This window comes from Bidens hawaiensis, unplaced genomic scaffold (genome assembly GCF_021521415.1).
Source record: "Bidens hawaiensis isolate Kalapana, Puna unplaced genomic scaffold, B.hawaiensis_p1.1 tig00035164_1, whole genome shotgun sequence".
Taxonomy (NCBI): Eukaryota; Viridiplantae; Streptophyta; class Magnoliopsida; order Asterales; family Asteraceae; genus Bidens; species Bidens hawaiensis.
In genome coordinates, this window is record NW_027496132.1 from 207,592 (window position 1) to 215,074 (window position 7,483).

The window sequence follows — 7,483 nt, forward strand, 5'->3', positions numbered from 1 at the left end:
TTTATTTTAAACTTGTCTTTTGTAAAAAAGATGTACAGACGAGTGGCTTTAAATCAAACAAACAATCAAACATATAAAGATAGACAGATAGAATATCGAAAGCTATGGCCTTATTACTCTCAAATATAAAATCACATAACTTTCTTTCAAACTCGGATGAGCTCTTTCGAGGAGGTGGCTCAGAGTCTCAAACAATGACCGATCCTTACAAATGAAGCCCTAACTCCCTATTCATATAAAAAAATGAGCCATGTTCTCCAAGGAAGCCGCCTCTTGATGAAAAACCTTTTACTTTCTTCAAACAACACCAAAACACTAGCAAATGTCTACAAATACCACAATGATGTTGCTAGTTTATCCACAAGTATAACCAATTATCATCTTTGAGCATCGTCATACTTTAGGCCGACACTAGAAGTTTAGCCCAAGAGCACAGCGACAATTCTAGTTTCTCCATAAAATGTCTCTGACACTGAAACATTGTTTTTGTTTTAGATTCTTCGACTGATATCATTCTCAAATTCAAAACGCATCAACATCCATGACTAATCAATGGTAAATGAAAGCAAAAATTGACTCAAATAATGGAACTAGAAATTGAAGTATAACAAGGATTAAGAAAAGAAAAGAATAAAACCAATTAAATCATAACTTTAAGGGAAAATCCCTAAAATAGCCCATCTAGAAAATGAGATTCCAATTTTCTCCCCTAAACTTAATATTTCCAAAAATGTCCATCTCTAACTCATCTTTGACCATATATTAGGAAATCTAACGCGTTTTTGACGACATGTTAGCATAACACGTCGTCAAAGACGCGTTGGATTTCCTAATACATGGTTAAAGACGCTAACACATCGTCAAAGACGCGTTAGATTTCCTAACACATGGTTAAAGATGAGTTATGCCTCCAAACACGTAGTCAAAAATATGTTAGCATCAAACGCGTAGTCGAAGATATTTAGCTTTTTTGTTTGTTTTTTTAATATTATATTTTTATAACTAATTTTACTTAATTTGTTTTTCTTTTATAACTTTTAATGTATAAAATTTTATATTATTTCGAATATACCGACGAGAAATTGTTACTTTTATATACGGACCGACATAAATTTTATTTAAAACCAAGCGGGGTCAAATTTTATTGAATATTTCGATATTGATTTGGCACGGCTCAAGTTTGAGTTAGTTTATGTCGGTCAGTAGGTAAGAGTAAGCATGTCTCATCGATATATTCGAAATAATATAAAACTTTTATATATTAAAAGTTATAAAAGAAAAACAAATATAAGTTAAACTAGTTATAAAAATATAATATTAAAAACAACCAAACAAAAAAGCTAACATATCTTCGACTACAGTGGCGGATCTAGACATAAATCTTAGGGGTAACGTTTTAAATTTTTTTTTTCGTATAACCAAAAACACATTTCAATGGTTGCGATTGCAATCGGTAAAACCAACACTAGCTTCAATATTTAACGAATCAAAGGAAAAGTGGTACACTTTCTGGTTTCCACTCTTACATGAGCAAGGTCAGACATTCCACCCAATTTTGCAAATTTATCATCTTCCTTTTAAGTGTGATAAAAGGTCGTACGATCACTCGAAATACACCATCTTTCTTCATTATTAAAATCATTCAGATACATTTCAAAAAATGTCACTATCTTGTATATATCAAACTTGGAAAACAAATCTCATAGATTTAAACAAGAAATATTTTCTAACAAACTAGCTAAGACATCACTGAATCTATTTCCAAGTTCTTGAATTTGCATATCCAAAACCGTATTCAGCCTAAAAATGATGATTTTGCTGAGCCTATTTCTGTTTGATGTTTCTCGTTCAAACGAAAGAGAAAAAAGGTTAACAACTTTTATTTGCTTTAGGCATTTTGTTTGAGCTTTATTTTTTTTTAAAGATTTAAAAACAATAATTGCCGTATTAATTGTTTATTGGATTACATCGAAACAGAAGGCAAACGGGCAACAAGCTGCGCCGCTACCCCTTTTTGAATCGCAAAACCCAATCTTTTAAAAACTATATTTGCTGATCTTGGAGTCATAACATTACTATGCATGACCCGCTGAACACGGGTAAGTAGCTCCACAGCTTCAGGCGCGAGGAAACCAAAAGTGTCAAAAGCAAAAGGAATAAATACATGTTGGTTGTCAAGACACGCCTTTTCATGTTGTGCCACCTTACCTGAAGCAGCTTTTAATGCGGCTTGACCGACTGCGAAACCACTACTCCCTAAGCCCACCAAAGGAGAAACCCCTGTTAAATCCACACACACGTGTTTCCCTCCTATCCATCCAAACACCAAAATGTCAGCCGGTCGAAGAGATGATCTTCCCTCCGACAGGTCAGTCAAGCTTTATTTGATTTGAACTTTTACAAAATAATGATTCTATTGAGTCTGTTTTCGTTTGAGCTTGTTTATGTTTAACGTTTCTCGTCAAATGAAAGAAAAAAGGTTAATGGTTTTTATTTGCTTTAGGCCATAAACTTTGTTTGGGCTTTATTTGATATGAACTTTTAAATTGGTTGGACTTTAAACAAATAGAGGTAACGTAATATTTTTTTCAAGGGTGGCTAAATACGAAAACCAACCCAAAATGAAAAAAATTTACACTGCCGATGAAAAGTTGAGGGGTAGCGGATGCTACCCCTGGTTATGAAGTAGATTCGCCCCTATTCGATTACGCGTTTGATGCTAACATATCTTTGACTACGTGTTTGGAAGCCTAACTCATCTTTAACCATGTGTTAGGAAATCTAGCGTGCCTTTGAGGACATGTTAGCGTCTTTAACCATGTGTTAGGAAATCCAACGTGTCTTTGACGACGTGTTATGCTAACATGTCATCAAAGACGCGTTAGATTTTCTGATACATGATCAAAGAAGAGTTAAAGAGGGCCATTTTTGAAAATATTAAGTTTAAGGGACAAAGTTAGAATCTCATTTTCTAGTTGGACTATTTTAGGGATTTTCCCTAACTTTAAACTATTAAAAGATAAAAATACTTATTGTATATAACACTCTCAAGGATGAGGGAGATCAAGATTTTCAAGTTTTAAATTTTAAAATCACTTTCAAATCTAAAACAAATTCACAAAATGGTTAACATTTAAAAACACCTCCAAAAGAATAAGGCTTGATTGTTAAAGGTGCAAATGAGCCGAGCTACTCGTTACTCGTGAGCTTTTTAAACCGGGATCAATAAAAAACCCAAAATGAACTGAGCTTTATCGAGCTCGAGCTGAGCGCAAGCCTCAAATAAAGCTTGTTTGGTTCTCGGGCCCAATCTTGAGCCTTGTACAAAAAGATCGTTTAGGCTCATCGAGTTGTAACAAGCCTTGTGATCTTTTTAGTTTTTCCTCTTTTAGACTTCTATGCTTTAATTTCGCACTGCACAGCGGAGTTCAAGTCGAGCTTTGGCTTCAAGGTACTATATGAGCTAAAGCTGAGTTTAGACTCATTTAAGTTTTTTTTCTCAAATAATAACAATAATTAAAAGATGTACATAAATTAATTAATAAATGATTCGAACCCAGGTTGAGCTTGAAAAAAGCCTCACGAGCGAAGCTCGAGCTTTAGAAAAAGAACTCGAAACAAGCTAAGACCGAGCTTGAGCTCTCGTTGGTCAAAACGAGCCAAGCTCAAGCCAAGTCAAGCTTGGGCTCGGCTCGGCTAAGATCGTCTACAAATGATGGCTTGACTTTAATGTTTGACTCAACCAACTAAATTGGGCCAAATTCTCGTTCCTTTAAGTCTTTAACCGGGTTTAAGCCCATTTACATAATTTCAAGTTTTCTACCAAACTAATAACTATTATAGTATTATTCCTTTAAGTCTACCAAACTAATAACTAATAACTATTACATAATTTCAAGTTTAAGCCCATTACTTTTCAAACCGCCCATATAAATAGTGTCCAATAAAACCAGCCGGGCCCGGAGACTCTGCGCGTATATCAGAGGTGCATAAAAAACCCGAACCCGGAAACGGAACTGGACCCGAAAAAAATACGCGGAACCGGTTTTTTTAATACCCGGGTTTTTGATACTCGAACCTGTACCCGACCCTACCTGTAGGGTACGGACAGGGTATGCATTTCAGTATCAAAACCCGTACCCGGAACCAGTCCCGATTTATACATGGTAACACCCGAAAACCGGAACCGGGTTTCTCCAATAGCCGTAACCGGGTTTTTCAAATATCCGGTTTATATCCGAAATTACCCGAAAAATACCCGAAAATACCCCTAAAAAGTGCAACATCTTAAAAAATCCAATCTATACTCGAAAAATACACAGGAAAAAGCTCAAGAAAACCCATAAAAACCTGAAAATAGGGTTTATTCAATACCCGGAAATAGGGTGTTCAAATACCCGGTTTTAGAATACCCGGTTCTATACCCGACCCGAACCCGATGCATAGGGTATGTTTTTAGAGACAATATACGGACCCGAACCCGGTTTATTCAATACCCGGATTTGTGCACCTCTAGCGTATATTATTATTACATATATATAATACTAGCTTTAGAGCCCGTGCCACACACGGGATGATCCAAATTATAACGAATAAGAAAAAATGTATTACATCTATGCTTGTATCTATACTATGTGTCCATAAATTAATTTTATTTATATCACAAACTAAATGATATTTTTAAATGAACTTAACAAAAAAAAATGCACGTGCAGAAACATACCCGAGAACACTCTTTCTATTGAAATTTCCATTCTCAGTGTTATATATGTATAGTTAATTTTGGTTATTAACCAGTTTCGGGAATAAGATTCTTCATACAATAACAGTTTTAACTACTTAGCCTAAATACAGAATAAGTGTTACCTTTATTGATATATATTTATCAATTTACCACTCATTGAAGGAAAGGAGAACATTAAATTGTAACGACGGATACTCTTCAAAAATTATGTTTTTCTGAGCTACACCATGAAAAAGATTTTGATATGTTTCAGGAAGCTTCTCAATTTTGTCATAGTGACAAGATAAAAAATAACATGTTAACTCATTCAATTTTATGAATATTTTGTTTCATTTGAGCATAGTTTTGTATGACATGTTTCCCATACAATTTTCTGATCACCATTGAAAGAAAAGTTAATGCTTACACAAATATTTTAAATTTGATAAAAGTTAGAAGTATTGATAGGTCTGGGGGTGGCATGTCAAAAATTTTCGCAATCTTTTCTTAAATTTTAATAGTCGTGGGAAAAAAGTCAATTTGCCAAATCTAAAACCTTTTGATTATTTCCAAAAATGCCCTTGAAAATAATTTTGAAACCCGAATCATGTATAAAATTCTAAATTTCATCTGTTTGACATTTTCAAGTCAGCAATTTGAACCGGTAACAAATTTGATGATAAATCTATTTGCATTCTCAAACTTTTAAAAATACTCATATTTCTCATTTTTGACATATAACAAATTTTGATCTAAATGTAGTTAACTTGTACCAAACAATCTATTTATCAAATTTTGACCCATAAAAATCAAATTTAAGTTCCACAAAAAACCCAAAACAATTCTTTATAAAAAAACTAAAAAATTAAATATGATAAGCTTTGTCATGTTTGTAGTGATTGGTATATACTACCTTACATTTTAACACACACACACACACACACACACACACACATATAGTTACTAAATTAGCCGAAAAATAAATGATAGATATAAAACATAGATTTATAATTTATAAATTTATATGACAATTTACAATAATAATAATAATAATAAGAGATAATTTGATTGATTTAAAAAAATTGGATCGACTTTAAGCATACATTTATGATTTAATGATTAAAAAAATTACTTTGTAAAATGAAATCATATTCGAGTTTTGTTTTCTACAATATACATAGTACAATGGGGAAAGTGAATCGGTGCTGTCATGCACCTAAGCTTAGACGAAAAACCTTTCAAAACTTCGTCATTTTGATTAAAACCCTAAATGATAAAATTAAAACCCACAATTTAACTCAATTATTTTCTTGACGAATTGCATTCCTTCGTTTTTAGTAAATCAAACCCAATAATGTCATTCCTTCGTTTTGCTGCAAATCTCCATTTCTAGTTAAGTATTCACTGACTTTAGTAGATCTAAAACTACTTTTCTTATTTTTATTCAATTTCTCTACTTTCATTTTGTATACATAGGTCTTAGATGTCCAATTTCATATGATCTGGGTGTTAATTTAAAATATTAATGAAAATTAAATAACAAGAAAAAAAAGAAAAGGTGAAATCGATGAGCTGTGCTTAGGAATTGATAAGCAATTGTTTGGCATAAGGAATTGAAAAAAAAACAGAAGAATGTGGATCTGTGTATTTTTAGTGTTTCAATATATTTCAGTTTTGAAAAAATCAACCTTTTAGTTTTATCGGTTTTAATCAAAACGACGTAGTTTTAAAAGGTTTTTCGTCTAAGCTTAGGTATATGACAGCACCGTATTCACTTTCCCCTAGTACAATATGCTAATGATAACATTTGAAATTATATTCTTTTCAATTTTTGGCAAACATGGTTTGCTGTTAATTTTTGGATTTCACCAAGTATTTTGGAATATTTAATAAAATAATATGTTAATATTTATTTTTATAATTTTTTATAAAAATGTATAGATATAATATAAATAGACTATAAAAGGAAAGTGAATAATTATTGATTTATTACATATATTAGGGTAATTAAGATCTTAGTTTTGGAGGGAAAATAATTGTGAGATTTAACCAAAAGATGACAAGTGTGCACAATTATTTACTTTATTAGAATAGGTATATATATATATATATATATCCCAAGGAGGGAGGCGGGTGGATCTAACAATAATCTTGGATCAACCGAGCTTAGTGCTAGCGGAAATCACACTAAGCCACCTAAGCGGTCTCGAATCTTGAGATGTTATTTTCGGTTGGTTTGAGAGAAAGAGAGAAGGTTGAGAGAATGAGAGTTAGCAAAAGGTTTTCTATTGATCAACTATGAACCACTTCATATCTCATGGCATGCTTCCTATTTATAGGGAAGAATGCATGAGAAGTAAGTCACATCAAATGCCCAATGAGCTTTACAACATTATTTTATCTTAGGCCTATTACATTCAATACTAACAACTAAAGCCTAAAACATATAATTACAATACAAAAGACTAAAACAAAATGGGACTAACAATATACAAAGTAGGCCTATCTTCAACGTGATTGACTAGAATTTAAGTGGTTTTAGATAATTTGCTATCTTAGATAGCGGATTATTAGTACACATCAGCTTACTTTCCACATGGTTGTCCACATCATCCAATTGTTCAACAAGTGTCGTCCACATCAGTGGGGTGTGACATGTGGAATCTGCTATCTCAAATAGCGGATTACACAAAGCCCTTTTACCCCAAATTTTTGGTAGACCAACTTCATGAATCCCCCCCCCCCCCCCAATAATTTAGG